This window comes from Chelonoidis abingdonii, chromosome 19, assembly GCF_003597395.2.
Source record: "Chelonoidis abingdonii isolate Lonesome George chromosome 19, CheloAbing_2.0, whole genome shotgun sequence".
NCBI classification, from domain to species: domain Eukaryota; kingdom Metazoa; phylum Chordata; order Testudines; family Testudinidae; genus Chelonoidis; species Chelonoidis abingdonii.
In genome coordinates, this window is record NC_133787.1 from 20,767,161 (window position 1) to 20,782,438 (window position 15,278).

The window sequence follows — 15,278 nt, forward strand, 5'->3', positions numbered from 1 at the left end:
TCATTTGGAAACATGAAGTCAGTTTCACTGGTTACTCTTTTTGTTTGTCACCAGTTTCTGTTTGTGGCTGCCATGCATGTGTGCATTGCTTGGCTAGCAAAAATGTTTACAACAAGAAATTGTTTTCAGTAGAATTAAAAAAGAATCATGGAAATCTCTCTCTAGTGGTCTTTGATTTCTATATAACATTAAGTTTTTTTCAAAATCTAAATTAACCTGACAATTTTGCTCTCTAATTTTATTTTTTAAAATAATGTATTATATATCTGTAGGAGAAGAAAAAGGAGTCCGACTCAAAGTCTCTGAAAATCAGTGAGAGTCTTTCCATTGACTTCCCTGGGTTTTGGATCCTACCCTTAACTTGTATTTAAAAATATCTGTTAAAATTAGGTAAATTAGGCTTACAAATTTAGATTTGTGTAAGTTGTTCTCTTATACAGTAATTCAATGGGGATCATCTCTTTGCAGGAAAAAAACCTTGAAGTAGATAGATCTGTGTCTACAGACGATATGCATTCATAATTCTCACTGGAGCCAACGGGAAGTTTGTGTGTGCAGTTTGCAAAATCAGGTCCTTTGTAAGTTCACCGTAGTACAATGTCAGCTAACCGCTATTCATATGAAATCAATTAAATACTTAAAAAATTAATCTAACTGAAAATGCTGGTCAAAATGTGTGTTCGTCTGGGATTTTAATTATTTTGATTTACAATATGTCTGGTAACAAGGGGCCATTTCAGGGGCAGTTTAAACCTATAAGTATAATCCTCATGGCAGTATTCAGCCCAAGTTGGCTTCAGGGCCTGCAGAGCCCTAAGAAGTACTATACACCTCCAATGATCTGTAGGTGCGTAAAGCAGGTTTTGGCTGGATATGAACACACAAACTTTCCCTCTGCCCACTTCCCTGAAGCATTCCTATATAATGTAAATAGAAAAGTGAGGGTCATGTTAATTGATAAGATCTATGTACACCAGTAGCTGCACAGCAAAGTGTGTAAAGAGGATGGATACGCTGGCTGCATTTCGAAAAACAAGTTTTGTTCAGTGTTTAACCATATAAACGAGAGAAATGCAGACCACTTCAGAAAAGAAAGTTCTCTGTACTAGTGAATCAGAACTACTTCTGCAGGGCCCAGTCCTGCAAACACCCAGTACCTGCTTCAGAGCTTGTTGCCGTGCGTAGTCCCAATGAAGTCAACTCACTGAAGACCCTATTAAGTATGTACATGATCAGGTCCATAGTAGTCTTATGATTTGGTCTCCTTGCTTAGATTTGAACTTTGTCAGAGCCAGTGTGTTTCATGACTAGATTAAAGTCACAGTTCCATAAGGAGAAAGCTACTGTTTTATAATAAGGTATCCCAGACCCTTTTAAACATCAACTCTCAAATGGCTATTTCAGATTATGATATTAGCACTTTTTTGACATTATATATAGCTTGAATATGGCTATTGCAGTTGATTCACACTTAATTGAAACATCACTTACATTTAGCGAAATAATTTTTTTCTAAGACAGGTTCTATGAATTACATATTTATAAGACATTGGGGAAAATATGATAAATTATTGTATCCATGTTGAAAGAAATACATATAAGCAGATTTGGGAGCCATTTATGGATATATATGCTATGACATATGATATTGTTAGTTCTATTCTATGACTTTTACAACCATCTAAAGCAGCTTGGAGCATCTAGCCCAGGTATGATATTCTCATACTGTATATCACATGTCCAGGTACCTCTTTCAATTTAGATTATATGTGCACATTTCAGGACCTTCTTTTTGATGTCAAAGAGCCTATTTTGGGGGGAGGGGAAGGGGGAGGTTTTGGACTTTGTGAGAAGTGATTTTCTGTTGTAGGTTTGTTTGTCCTATTTGTAGAAGAGTTTCATATATTTAAGTCAAACCAAATGTTATTATCTATTATGGAAATGCTACATTTCAGAAGTGCAACATCCTTCTAGTACATCTAGAAAGATTGCTTTCTTGATGTTGGTCTCTGATAAGAATTTACTAATCTATCCTTTAGATGGCATCTTCTGTTATGTTAAAATAATATCTTTTTCACTAAGTTTTGTGTGTGTGATTTACTCTTTCATTTTTTATTGGAAAAAAAAAGCCTTGAAAAAAAATCTTGAGCCAACAATGATGATAAATTTATTGATATAATATTTATGGCATCAGATCTCTGAGTTAGAAGAGACTTAAACACACTTTCATTTTCTTTCGCCCTTATTTTCCACTCTATTCCCATTAGTGGATGGAGCTAAATCTAATAGAACAAGCCAGAGGGATGCTGAAAGGAGAAGCACTGGCTCTCATCATGCTCCCCTCCATACCTGGGGGTAGGTATCGGAGGAAGAGTTGAATTAACAGTACTATACTGTGCAGCCATGTGGAAGGCTTTGCTACCAGAGAATGGAGGCTAGCAGTAAGTAAGGGTGAATGAGAAGTCTGATGGTTATAGGATCTGCAGGGTTGCATGAGAGAGTTCTGCATGGATCTCAAGATGCCTCTCCGCAGCTCTGTAAACCTTTCTCATAGGCTCAGGCCTCTGCCTTCTCTGTAGACCTGTAAACCTTTCTCATAGGCTCAGGCCTCTGCCTTCTCTGCAGCCCTGTAAACTTTTCTCATAGGCTCAGGCCTCTGCCTTCTCTGTAGACCTGTAAACCTTTCTCATAGGCTCAGGCCTCTGCCTTCTCTGTAGACCTGTAAACCTTTCTCATAGGCTCAGGCCTCTGCCTTCCCTGTAGACCTGTAAACCTTTCTCATAGGCTCAGGCCTCTGCCTTCTCTGCAGCCCTGTAAACTTTTCTCATAGGCTCAGGCCTCTGCCTTCTCTGCAGCCCTGTAAACCTTTCTCATAGGCTCAGGCCCCTCCCTTCTCTGTAGACCTGTAAACCTTTCTCATAGGCTCATAGACTTTAAGGCCAGTAGGGACCATCATGGTCATCCCTGGTTTAAGGAGAGCATATCAACGCCCTCTTTGACTCCCTCTCCTTTGGGTTTTTCTGTGGCCCTTTATATTTAAAATATTGTTCAAATGAAATGGAAATAACTTAGGCTAGTCAAATCAAAGACTGTGCGAGGCTCTAAAGCAACGGTATCTTATTCTGGATACTGGATGTATCTCAAGTGCCTAGTTACAGTATGTAGAATTTACTTTCATTTAGGGTTTGTCCCCTGTGGAGATCATTATTTAGTGGTAGGGTAGCTTTTGTGTGTTGAGTAGGGACCATTTATTTCTAAAGAAATAAGAGGACTTAACAGCAGTGCTCAATCAATATGCAAAATCCTACTAAGATAATTTGTATTTAAATGTGAACAGTATTAATTCTAAACAATCTTCAACCCTTATTTAGTCTAATAATTGTTGGACATCTAGGTGAAGAAGGCACATCTAGCTTATTATCAACGATATTGCCAACACTTAAACTTTTCGATTAGGTGACCCTGTTACCTAGTATTCTATTAGGGCCTGATTCTGCATCTATTATCAGTAGTAAGTAGTAGTAAAACAACAATTGAATGCAATGAGAACAGGATCCAGGCTGTAATGGAAGGCGGTACAGATGGATATTGGCTAGTGAGTAGAGGAGTATGTAACTAGCATTAATTATAGTTGTACCTTTGTATTTTATGTGAGGTGTTTGTATATTTTTGAATAGCTATATGGTATGTTATAGTGTGTGTGTATATATGAATGGAATAGTTGCACTTTGAAAATGTGAATAAGAAATTAATTTAAAAGAATAATTTTTCGGTGGGCTTGTTTTACATTTTCCTTTTAAATTAAATTTTTTTTGGAATTGTGCTTTCCTTTTTTATTTATATTTGGTACAGGAAGGCTGTATAATAATCAAACTTTTAAAATTTGCTTGTTCTGTAGCTTAGGAATTTTACTGTGTTTGCAAGGGGAACACAAGTTCATTAAATTATGAATAGTTTGTGCTTATTTACTCTTTGTTTCATGAGTAGAGTTCAGTATTTTGTAAACATGAGACTCACATTCATGAAAAGAATTTCAGTTATTTAAGTCATTCAATGAAAAAACGTAATATTACACTACGATAAATCCGCCTGTGTTTTTTTTGGATGGTCATGTACTGAGCATTTCTTTGTTAGTACCTAGGTGATGAATCCTATCCTTTCAAAGATCTGTCCTCTCAGCACCCAATTCAGCAGTCCATCTTTTGTCAGCATGTTTAAGCATGAAGTTGATGGGAATTAAGCATGTATGTTGTTTTTGTGAATGGTGATGGAGTTAAGCATGTGCTTAAATTTGTTGCTGAATTGAGCCCTTAGATTAGAAACCAGGAAAAGCATGCCTCAAACAATACAGATAGCCAGGATGCCATCATTTGAGAAGCTGTGATGCATATTGGGGGAGCTGGTTGAGGGACAGACTTTCTTTCTGTGGCCCTTGTTACATTGGTCAGTAGCCCAGATTGTATTAGAAGGCCCTATATATTTGTATAATTGTTTTAAAAATTCACTGGAATTTTAGTTTTTTAATTATTTTTTGTAAGTTTAAAGGAAAATCCACTTTTAATTTTACATTTCAGAATCATCCTGGTTTGTATTAAAAACAAGGGAACTGACTTTTTGAAACAAATCAACATTTTAGTTTACATAAATTAAAACTTATTCCATAGAACCTTCCCTTGTTTTGTGATAGAACAAAAAAGTCATCCCCTTCCTTGACACCTGGACTCCTCTGGACACCATCACCATCTCCATCCTCTACTAGGACTCATTCAGACATCAGTAAACATCTCCCTTCCAGAAAGCCAGAGCCAGTCAGATAGCCCTCAGTCTCCCCTTGATCCAGGATAAGAAGCCAGGGTCACTCAGGTAGTTCATAGAAAGGAAGAGGAGGAAATCATGCTTGTCTGGTACCCAACCTGGATCTTTGCCATGAACAGAAGGGGAAAGTGAGGAGAGAAGGGGGCTGATAAGGAAGGTCAGACTGCTTGATTCAAGGGTGGGGGTAGCGAGGGTGATGATAAACCATGTAACAGGATAAACCTGGAACCTGGCCAGGATCTATGGATCAGGTCAACTGATATCTAAGCTGAGCAGGAGCTAGGATCCAAAGAGAGGCTGGAGAAGTGATGTTTACTAGTGCTACAGTGAAGGTTTGGTGGAGGAGGGGGAGCTGTGGAAATTACAGGGTGTAGCCAGTGTGTCCAAATAGTGGGAAAAACACTAATTTTCCATATAACAGAAAATGGCAGCCTCCATTCATTAAGTTCAGGGAAGTCAACAGTCATAAAATAGCTCTCACTTCTGCAGGTTGTTCGGAACTAATATTTACTATTTTAATTTTCTTTGCAGCCCTTGATTTAAAAGTCAGGGAAGTTTCCCTTCAGTTTAGAATTCTTGGTAAAATAAAAAGATCTTTACCAAATATTTAAAAATTGAATTTAACTGAACTAAAATTGTAAAAATTCTAAGAAGTGATACCAACAAACAGTCATCTCCTTCTCCCCAAAAAACTAAGAGGGTTCTTTAGTCCAAGAGCAGATTTAGCTCATCACCTCTCTAATAGCACTCTTGGCTCTTTCAGACTGGGAGCCTGGACCTTTCTTGTGATGCTCGTACCTCCTGGGGGCAGGCATGGAAGCACAGGCACAGTGTCAAATGTTTGCAGTAAGGCAAGTATCAGGTACATTTAGCCCAGGATTAGTGGCTGGGACTCTTGAGTGTCATCTGAACATTGATTATTTGTTAGATAATGCAGTTATGCTTAATGGAGGGCACAGCTCAAGAGTTACATAGCTTAACTAGAATATTCAGTTTTATGCACTGTACCATGTTCACGTTCACAGCAGAAACTTGAGTGGCGTATGACACTGAGTTGCTGTAATATTTTCCAAAGCAGCCGTGTATCACAACACTGAGAAAACTGATGAAACCCCTGTGCTGTGCTTTTTGTTCTGTAAGTTGTGTTTGCATTCAGCAAGAGGATGAGAAAGAGAGAAAGAGACTGAAATATTGTGTAGCATGTGGCATGTATTTAAGTGAAGTGAAATGAATGGCACACACCTGCTTGGCTGTGACGAGTCACTTACCTTAAGCTATGTGATGCTACTGCTTGCACTGGTTGGGCATAGCACAAATTATGAGGCAAATCACAGTTCATTATTGGCCATGTGACATAAGCACCGTGAGAAGCTGCAGAGTCTGAGCCCTCAGCTCTCAGAATTTCCCCTCTGTCATATGAAGGAAAAAAAATGGGCATAAAACAGATCTAAAGAAAATCCGAAAAGTAACATATCGCTGTCCTTAAGTGAATCCCGACGACAGTGGGGATCAAGAATGGGTTTGTTATGGGCTTGATGCATGAATTAGTAGGTGAAATTCTATGGCCTGTGTTATGACATAAGTTACCTAGATTAACATAATGATTCCTTCTGGCCTTAGTCTAAAGTTGAAATCCTGTCCCCATTTAAGTCATGGGCATATTTCCATTGATTTCAGTGGGGCCAGATTTTAATCTTATGGATCTATGAAAAAGGAACTGAAGAGCTTGTTGCCCCCTGCCTTGATTCTATTTGATGGAAAGTCATTTTCCTGGTTGTGACATCTTCAGCCCTTATGGCACACATCACTGGGGCACCTTGAAAATCCTTAGATTTTGGAGCCTGAGAAATTCCCTCCAAAGCCTGAGACTAGTACAATGTCCTATCTTTTCCTTCAGTGACAGACACACTACAAAATGCCTTCTCCTGTTCCATAAGAGAAACATAGCTCTTCATCTTTTGTGGTGTCTAATGCACCTGAATTTAAAACACTTCCAGAATGTTCACTGCAGAAGTCTGACAGTTTTGAAGACTAGTCCAGATTAACAAAGCACTCCGGTACCACACTGATGAGATATAAATGTATATAGACAGAAATGCATTGTCCCAGGATATGAATTTAATCATACTGGGAAATGGTCTGAGGAGTTAGTGTTTTGGATTTGAATCAGGTTTGGGTTTGAGTGTTGAGCTTCACTAGCTTTGGGCTTGGATTCAATGGCCCTGGTATCTGTTAGATGATTTTGTGACATTTTATCCTGAAAATGTGGAAAACTCATGAGTCTGATGAGATTTCCACAACCGTAGGCCAAAATCTCCTCTAAGAATGCCTGGATTCAATATGGAACACAAGTCCCTTCCAGTTTCAGATCTGACCTGCTATGAAAACCATAGAAGTGGGTTTGGGGCCAGGGATTCAAATTTGCCTTATAGGCCAATTTTCAGTTGGTTCCAGTTGGCATCTAGATTTTGAAACTGTGTAATGGGTCTGTTCATTTACTGGTTCCTGAGGCAAGCAGTCCTACAAATAAAACCAACAGATGTGAGTAGAAACCAAAAAAGATTAGATGAAAGTTCTGCTAGAATAACTCCTCCAGAGGATGCCTCTAGAATTCATTTCTGCCCCCATTTCTATATAGAGAGCAACGAGGTACCTTCTGAATTGTCAGATTATTTACCCAAGGAATATGGGCACAGTACCCCTTTAAATAGAAAGTAAGAGGATAATTGTGCGTTGCAGATCTGATTTTTCCAAATCTGTTTGGCTATGTGGGTGTGAATGCTCGATTTGAGTGAACAGTTGCAATAGTTGCATGCACAGCTTTTTTAATCTGATTCTAGATGTCTTATGCCGAAAATATATGAAGAAACTCAAAACTCCGCTATATTTTAACAGAGAATTTACATTTTATATAGATATAGTCTATTATGATTTATTTAAAAATAAAATAATGAAAGTGGTTGCATTTGATTCAAATTTTAGCACTGGAATTTGTAACCTTTAATTTAGCAAAAAATATAAATGCCCCTTTCTTCCTAAACCACACCCTTTGTTGTGCTCTTAAAGTAGTTACAATGAAGAACTGCAGAACTGGAGAATGAACCCTGTTTTAAGGCGGGTAGATTGTAGCCAAATATGAATGTCTCTATGGAGGCTGCTGATGCGTGCAGGCAAATTTCCTGAGATCATAAATCTCAGTGGAAAAATTGGTATCAAGATATTAGATGGAATCTCAGAACTAAACCACCTACATGATACTTTGAAGTCCACAGATGAAAGTCTGTGTTTATAGCTTACAGTATGGCTTTAGACTTTTAGTTTTAAACTCACTTTATTCATACAGTAGCTATTGTAATGACAGCTAAATTGAGTGCTGATTTCATGAAAGAAATTTGTCCTTTCATGAAAAGATTCTAAAATCAGTGCAACCTAGTGGAGCACCATTTACAATGCACAAATGAAAATTTGCTCCCCTCAGCTGTCAGTACAGTATGCTGAGAAATGAGCATCTGAAGGCAATTTCAATGTTGAACTTTTTTTAATTCAACACATCATTTGGTTTCAAAATAGTTAAGTAAATTGTATTAAATAATTGTAAACATTCCAAATAATCATCCAAAACAAATCATATTTTGCATAATTGTAACTTAGAAACAAAATATTAAAATGTAAATCAGTGAAGAGGAAAAATTAGAAAACCAACTCATGACTTATTACACTTTAAAGAAAGTTGCTTAAATATTCAGATTGGGTTGAAATTTATGGGGGTTAAATAAATCTATATGGTTCCTTTAAGAAATCCAGCAAATTTTTATAAACAGTGTGAGGTTAAAAAAAGCCCTTAAAATTATTTATTGCTACATAACTTTTTGAATATTTCTTTTCTAATTTCTGGAAAGCTCCCCATATAGTATGATTTTTGCAATGCAATAGGGTCTTCATTTTATAAAGTGCCTGGAAATTTGTTGTGTGACCAATTATATAAATAGTTTTATTGTTTAGAAAGTGTTTAAAATTAACTCTGTTTTCCCTCACATTAAATTTTTTTAAAGAGATTTGAAAATCAAACAAAAATTCAGAGAGAGTTCAATCTTCCATTTTCCCCAAAGTGCACAGTAGGTTATACCAATTTAGACTTAGACTCAGACTTACTTTGACTTATGGGACTCTTTTCATTAGAAAGGATGCAATTACAAAGCACGCACTTTACATTAAGAAACAGTGAATGATATAATAATTGTAAATGATATCTACGGTATAACTAACCATATATTCTTCCAAAGAGAATGCAGACAATAGGAAGAAGAAAGTAAAATCAATAATATGACATTGTATGAATATATCTGGTCCATTAGTTCTGGGGAAATCTATTGCGTTCAATCCTAAATCACATTCAGTGTATGAAGTGGATAAATAAGAATGTTAGGGCGGTCCTTTCTCCTTTTGAGCTTAATGGCAGTTTTGAATGGAAAGGAACAGCAGGATTAAACTCTAAATTAACTCTTGTGAAGCAAGATTTTTAAGACCCTCCTTCACAAATGGGTTATTTCTAAAGAATACAATTATTATATAGTGTTTTCATTATAAACTTTTCTACAATTCCAATATATTTTAATACAGTAAAAATGTCATAGTTTAAAAGGGGTTTTCACTTTCTAAATAGTGTGTGTGTGGTGTGTGTATTGTGAAGTTTGTCAGAAGTTTGCTTATTCCATTGCTGTTTGCGTATGGTGTGTTATATCTAAGCATATCAAATACATTTCACAAAACATTTATCTTGAAAGAACATGCTTATAAGATGTCCGCCAATTCCTAAAAATTGTAAAGGGCTGGCCTTATACCTAGAATTTCTGATCCCTGAACACCAATTTTTGGTTGATTAAGGTCAGTGATAGCACTTACTGAGTCCTTCTGTTGACTTGGATCATGTGACCTATGTGATTGATTTAAGCACAGAATTGCTAATTTTCTATTGTAGCAGTCTCCTCTACAGAGCAATATTCTTCATTAGTCCGAGTTATTTATTCTATATTTAAAGGCAATTCATTTTTCCTTTCCTACCATTAAATAAATGTAGAATTGCCTGTCACACTCACTAGTGCAAAAGTGTCAGTGCCAGTGTTAGATGCAGCCTTTATTCCCACATATCTTTGGCTAGGCTGAAATTCAGAATAGCAGATAATAACATACAGTGTGTATTGTTGATGTTGTCTTAATTGTCTTATTGACAACACACTTGCACTTTAAGAGGCGTGTTAATATTACACATTTTATGAGATTGTACGTATTTTCATGATTGAACCTATAGCTACAGAAAAGTTTCAAACACACAACAGTCTTACCCATTAAAACCTGCGAAATATCTTATATATATTTTTGTAAAAGTCCATGTATTCTGCTCAGTTGAATTCAATTTCTTCCCTCATAGTATTGGCTAACTAGCTATCCATTGATACTTAGCATGGAGTTGGTTCTAAAAGTGTAATCTCCATGCACCATTACCTTAAACACAGTGGCTTGTAGGGCTGGAATATTATGAATTTGAACAATGTGGTAAGGCCTGGATATAAAAGGAGAAAGTGTGCACTTCCTTGCCCCTTCCAGCGAAAGGAGAATGCATTGAGGGAGATGTATATTTATATACAGTCTGCCAGGGTTCAGGAACATGGTATCCTCATCGTGACTGTGCCAAACATTGTGCTATTCATTTCTCATTTTGATTTCTTTTGGTGTGGGCTCCCTAAGAGGATGCTGAAATGGTTTATTTATTATTGTTAGGTTTTATTTTCTATTATGTAGCCCTGTGAATTGACTTGTGACATTGTTAAATGTTAAAATCAATAAACAAAAAATAAAAATATAGCATGTATCTGTGTGAAGTGACAGATGTAGGCAGGTACTAAGGAAATGCTCCTGCTGGGAGTGATTGCAGCCTGAAGTGTTCTACATGTGCATAATCTGCATACTGCCATTGTCTCCTTATGAAATCCACCAGTTTGAACTGATGGGCTTGTCTGCCTTTGCACATGCCAATCATTGCAGAAGGACCAATTGGCAACATACATTTTCACACCAGCATTGTTCTCTGGCTGCTGCTTTTTTCCTGGCCTCCTCTCTGACTTGCTTCAGATGGATTCAGGCAGGGATTGACACTCTGCTCACAACTCTGTTTGTTGTAAAGTTGCAACTGAAGGAGGAGGAAAGATGGACTGATATGTCCCAACTCCATTGTAGATCATCTCCCTTTCTATTAAAGTTCTGCCTTTTTTGCCTCTTGTGCTGTTGGGAACTTGTTTTTTCCAAAGAGGATTCAAAGGATGGACACATTCTTCAGGTTCACTTTGTCCTTGTTCTCTTAGAGTAAGTGATCTGAGTAACATCTTGAAGCAAGCTGTGGTTCTACCCAGGAGGTAAGTAGCTCATTTTTATCCTCTTCCCCATAACATCCATGGCCACCTAGGAGTCTTCCATCACAGGAACTTTTCTGAATTAAGAGATTTTTAGGAACCAGAAATTCATTCCCCAGAACATATTAAAATTGGCACTAATTCCTTGCCATCTTCCAACTCGCTTGAATAGAAGCCAAGCTTGTTCTTTGTTTCATTTGCAGCTAAATTTTATTGTATGCAAAAGGAAGGTGAAGTTTCTTTCAAAACCTCATCTACTCTTCTGAAAATCATGCCTTCGGCCTATCTGCCTGTTTCCCCATGTATAAATTGAGAGGAATCATTCTTGTCCACCTTTGAAAACCACTTTAAGATCTATATTGCTGAAAAATACTATATCAACATCATTAAAATGTCTAAATGATAAATAATGCATCAATTGCTATACTAATTGGGCTGGGAGAATTTGAAAAGGATTTAGAATTTCAAAGACTAAATTCTTTCACTTGGATAAACCAGTGCAGATGGTAGAGTAACTTGTCCCTTTTCAGAGAGGCAAGTTGCACCTCATTTTATGCTAAATTTCTGTGCTCTCTGACTCCTACCATGTTTCTTCCCAATCTTCTTCCTCCCTTGAGCAGAATGGTTCAGCCAGTGCTCCATGATTGAAGCAGCTTCATCTTTGTTTTTTATTTATTGGGGTTTGTTTCTGTAGTGCATGCTTGTTAGCTCACAGAACCCTGAGCTTCTCTTTGATGTAGTGCCTCAAAGTCGCAAATAGTGGTCCTGCATAGTACATTTCTGCCCTTGAACCAGCTATCCCCGATAGATCTCAAGAATTTGAAAATACAGTCAGCAGACATACTGTTGCACCCTTCAGGCTTTCATTGTACTTGTGTTCTATGCTAGATGTGCGGTGTAGCAAAGGGATGCAATATTCAGTTTTCAAGTTCAAGGCTCTGTTTCTCTCTAAAAAAATATGCTGTAGCTGTACCAGAAGCTATGGGCTTGATGTAGGAATCACTTTGTGAAATTCTTTGGCCTGCTATGCAGGGGTCAGACTAGATTATCATAATGGTCCCTTCAGGCCTTAAAAAAATCTATGAACAGCTGGATTACAAAAATGCCCAGTTGTGTTTCTCCACATTCCAGAGTACAGTGTTGAGTGGTCTCTTGTTTCTGATTATGCCTCTATCTTCTACAACAGCTCCTGCTGACAATCACAAACCTGGTACTCAAAGGAGTTGTATTTTCTGAGAAGTATGCCTGAAGGTAGGTAAAAGATTACTGGGGCATTGTCTGTACCAAGAAGGCATTCTGGAATGCTGCCCTCTGTAGGCTTAGAACCAAGTTAGCTTTAACTTTGTACTGACAGGATGAGAAGTTCACAGACGGAAAACAGAGTTATTGAAGGAGTGAGGTCTCCAAAGAAAACTGTATATTGGTTTGCTAGAACTCAGGGTGGTCAGATAGGAGCTGGCAACATGACATCTGTTCCAACTATATGTGGTGGTGATTGTGCATATAAACTACCAGATGGCACCTGAAGTAACCTACTCCTCAAAGAGTCCTGATTTTTGTTCTAGTAGGCCAAAAGGGCCTTCTGTTTATGCAGTATTCCTCATACTAGGCGCTGACAAGAGGAGGAGATCCTTTACATGCTACAGCTGAATCACCTTCTGTTTCCAACATGACAGTTGTCATCTTGACTGACTTGGGGAATTGAACAAGCACCTCTAGAGCCAAAAGCATGAGTTTATATAGCTTAAGGAAAAGGTGCTGTTGCTGTGACAGGTAACACGCTGCACAATGGGTTATGCTAGCATGCCCCAAACATGGAAGGAATCCTATGTTACTCTATTAAAACAGCTTTCTGGCTCATTTGCATTGCAGATACAGCACAAAAGGACCAAAATGGAGGTCAAGAACTGGCCAGCAGTGTGAGGACAGAATTACATTCTCAGGATGTGCTGTTTCTCTCCAGGTCGCAACTAGGAGCAGCCTGCATGATATCACAGCCATATTTTCCCTTATGAATATCCTGTCTTTCCTCCTCCAGAATGACCAAGGAGGCCAGAGTTGCAGACACACTTCACACTGCTTAAATTTTTTCTCTTCAGCTCCTTTGTTCATAAGCATTTCTTTTGGTACTCTCATTCTCCATCCCATTTCAGGACAACTTGGCTGGCAAAAGAATGTTAAAAGTCTGCCATATCTGAGATTATACTAGTTATGTACAGAGAGAATAATACATTTCATGTTACAGGGTATGCAAAATATTCTTGGATCAGTGTTAGATTAGGAGAGAACCACACAGAATTCTTCCAGCAGCATAGCGGTTGTTGCTTAAAAGAAAGGTTTGGTACCAAGCTTCTTAAAGGTTCCAAAGGCAGCCCTAGTTTCCTGAGATTAGAAATGTCCAACCATTTGGTTTCTAAAGGGAGTGGATTTGAACATGAATAAAATCCCAATAATACCATAGGTAGCCAACGTTGGGCACCAAAAATGTTGAGCATTTTGGTGTTAATAGTTAAAATATCGAAATAAAGAAAAAAATCAAGAAGAAAGCTAAGGTGAACAGCATTAGGAAAAAAACACAAAAGCAATTTAATGGAATAAAATTCTGCTCTAATAAACCTGGAAAATGTACACTGGAGAAGGAAGACTAGCATGTCTTCCAAAGATAGTACTTAAGGTGACAGAGAAAGTTAATGCACATGAATGACAATGACATTTGTTCCTGAGAGAGTCATCAGATGCAATAGTGGAGAGTCACTTTGCTTCAAATTCCACATAAGTTAAGAAAGTTGTTTATTAATGTTAGAACAAGATGGACAGTTGCTCTAGGTAGGTCTGATGTTTGCAAGAAACAGTTAAAGCAGTTAAGAAGCAAGAAGCAGTTGTTGCAAGAAGCAGTTATCCACAATACCTATTAGATTTAAATTCCTTGCAGGATGATATCTGAACAGCTAAATCTTCAAGTTTCTTTGTTTTGCAGCTTATTTCTCTATTGGTAAATTCAGGGAGGTGTGAGACACAGCATTACTATGGGCAAAGTTTATATCAAATAACTTCTGCCAAGTTGGGGTTTAACCTCTCTTAGATCCTTAGTTATGAATAATTAATATATTTTCAATATCTTTCGGCATTTGACTTTCTGAATTCTCTCACAGAATTAATCTTAAAGATGTCTCAGTATTCTGCCTTCAGGAAGACAACTTGCTTTTAGCTCATGCCATAATTTTTTGATTTCAGTTTTTGGATGTCATGTATCACTCTGATTAAATGTCCTTTTTTTTTTGCAGAAGGCTATTCTCCTAGAAAAATCAAGCTATTATCTAACAAATGTGTGGCAGTTAGTGTTAGCATCTTTTTAATGGCAGCAATCTCTTCCATTTTGAACAAAACCTATTGCCTGCTTTATATCATCAAAGAGCTTGTCCAGATTTGGCAGTTTTAGATTGGGTAACGTTATGATGGACAAGTTGACAGTTCATTAAATCAAAGATTTTCTATCCACAATTGTTGGTCTTTTGTGTGTTTACTGTTGTTATAGTCTGCACAATTGCACCAGGAAATAAGACATACCTTTCCTGTACACTTGCATGGATGACTATGGTGGATGCTACTAAGAGAAACAAGGCCCTGCTGGTGCTAATTTTAAAAAACACACTATGTAAATGCACTAGTGCCGTTGTTGAACTCTTTTTCATTAAAGTAGCATTACTGTCCCTGATATTACTACTTACCAAATATACTAAGATATAAAAATATAGTAAGTAATTCAGGAACCAACTGGTAATAAGTAATAGGTATGACCTATGCAGTTTTACATGCAGTAGCTAGTTTCCTAGCTTGTTGAATCGCTATGATGTTTGGGATGTGCATTCTTTGAAGATTACTTTTAAAGAAAGGCATCCAAATTTTTATTTTGAGATTCTGTCTATTCGTGTGGTGTTTACATTCCAATATGGCAGAAGATCACTGAAAAAAGGAAAGATGAAAATGCACTTATAAAAAGGATTTCTTAAACCTGGCCCCTCTCAAAGATCCACAGTTTTCTACATCTTCCCCTCT

At 37.4% G+C, this 15,278-nt stretch overlaps 1 long non-coding RNA gene across 1 annotated transcript in view; it reads left to right on the forward strand.

Moving 5' to 3' along the window:
• The window catches only part of LOC142047966 (uncharacterized), a 114,233-nt gene that overhangs the window by 14,572 nt on the left and 84,383 nt on the right, over nucleotides 1-15,278 (forward strand). The window lies entirely within an intron of this gene.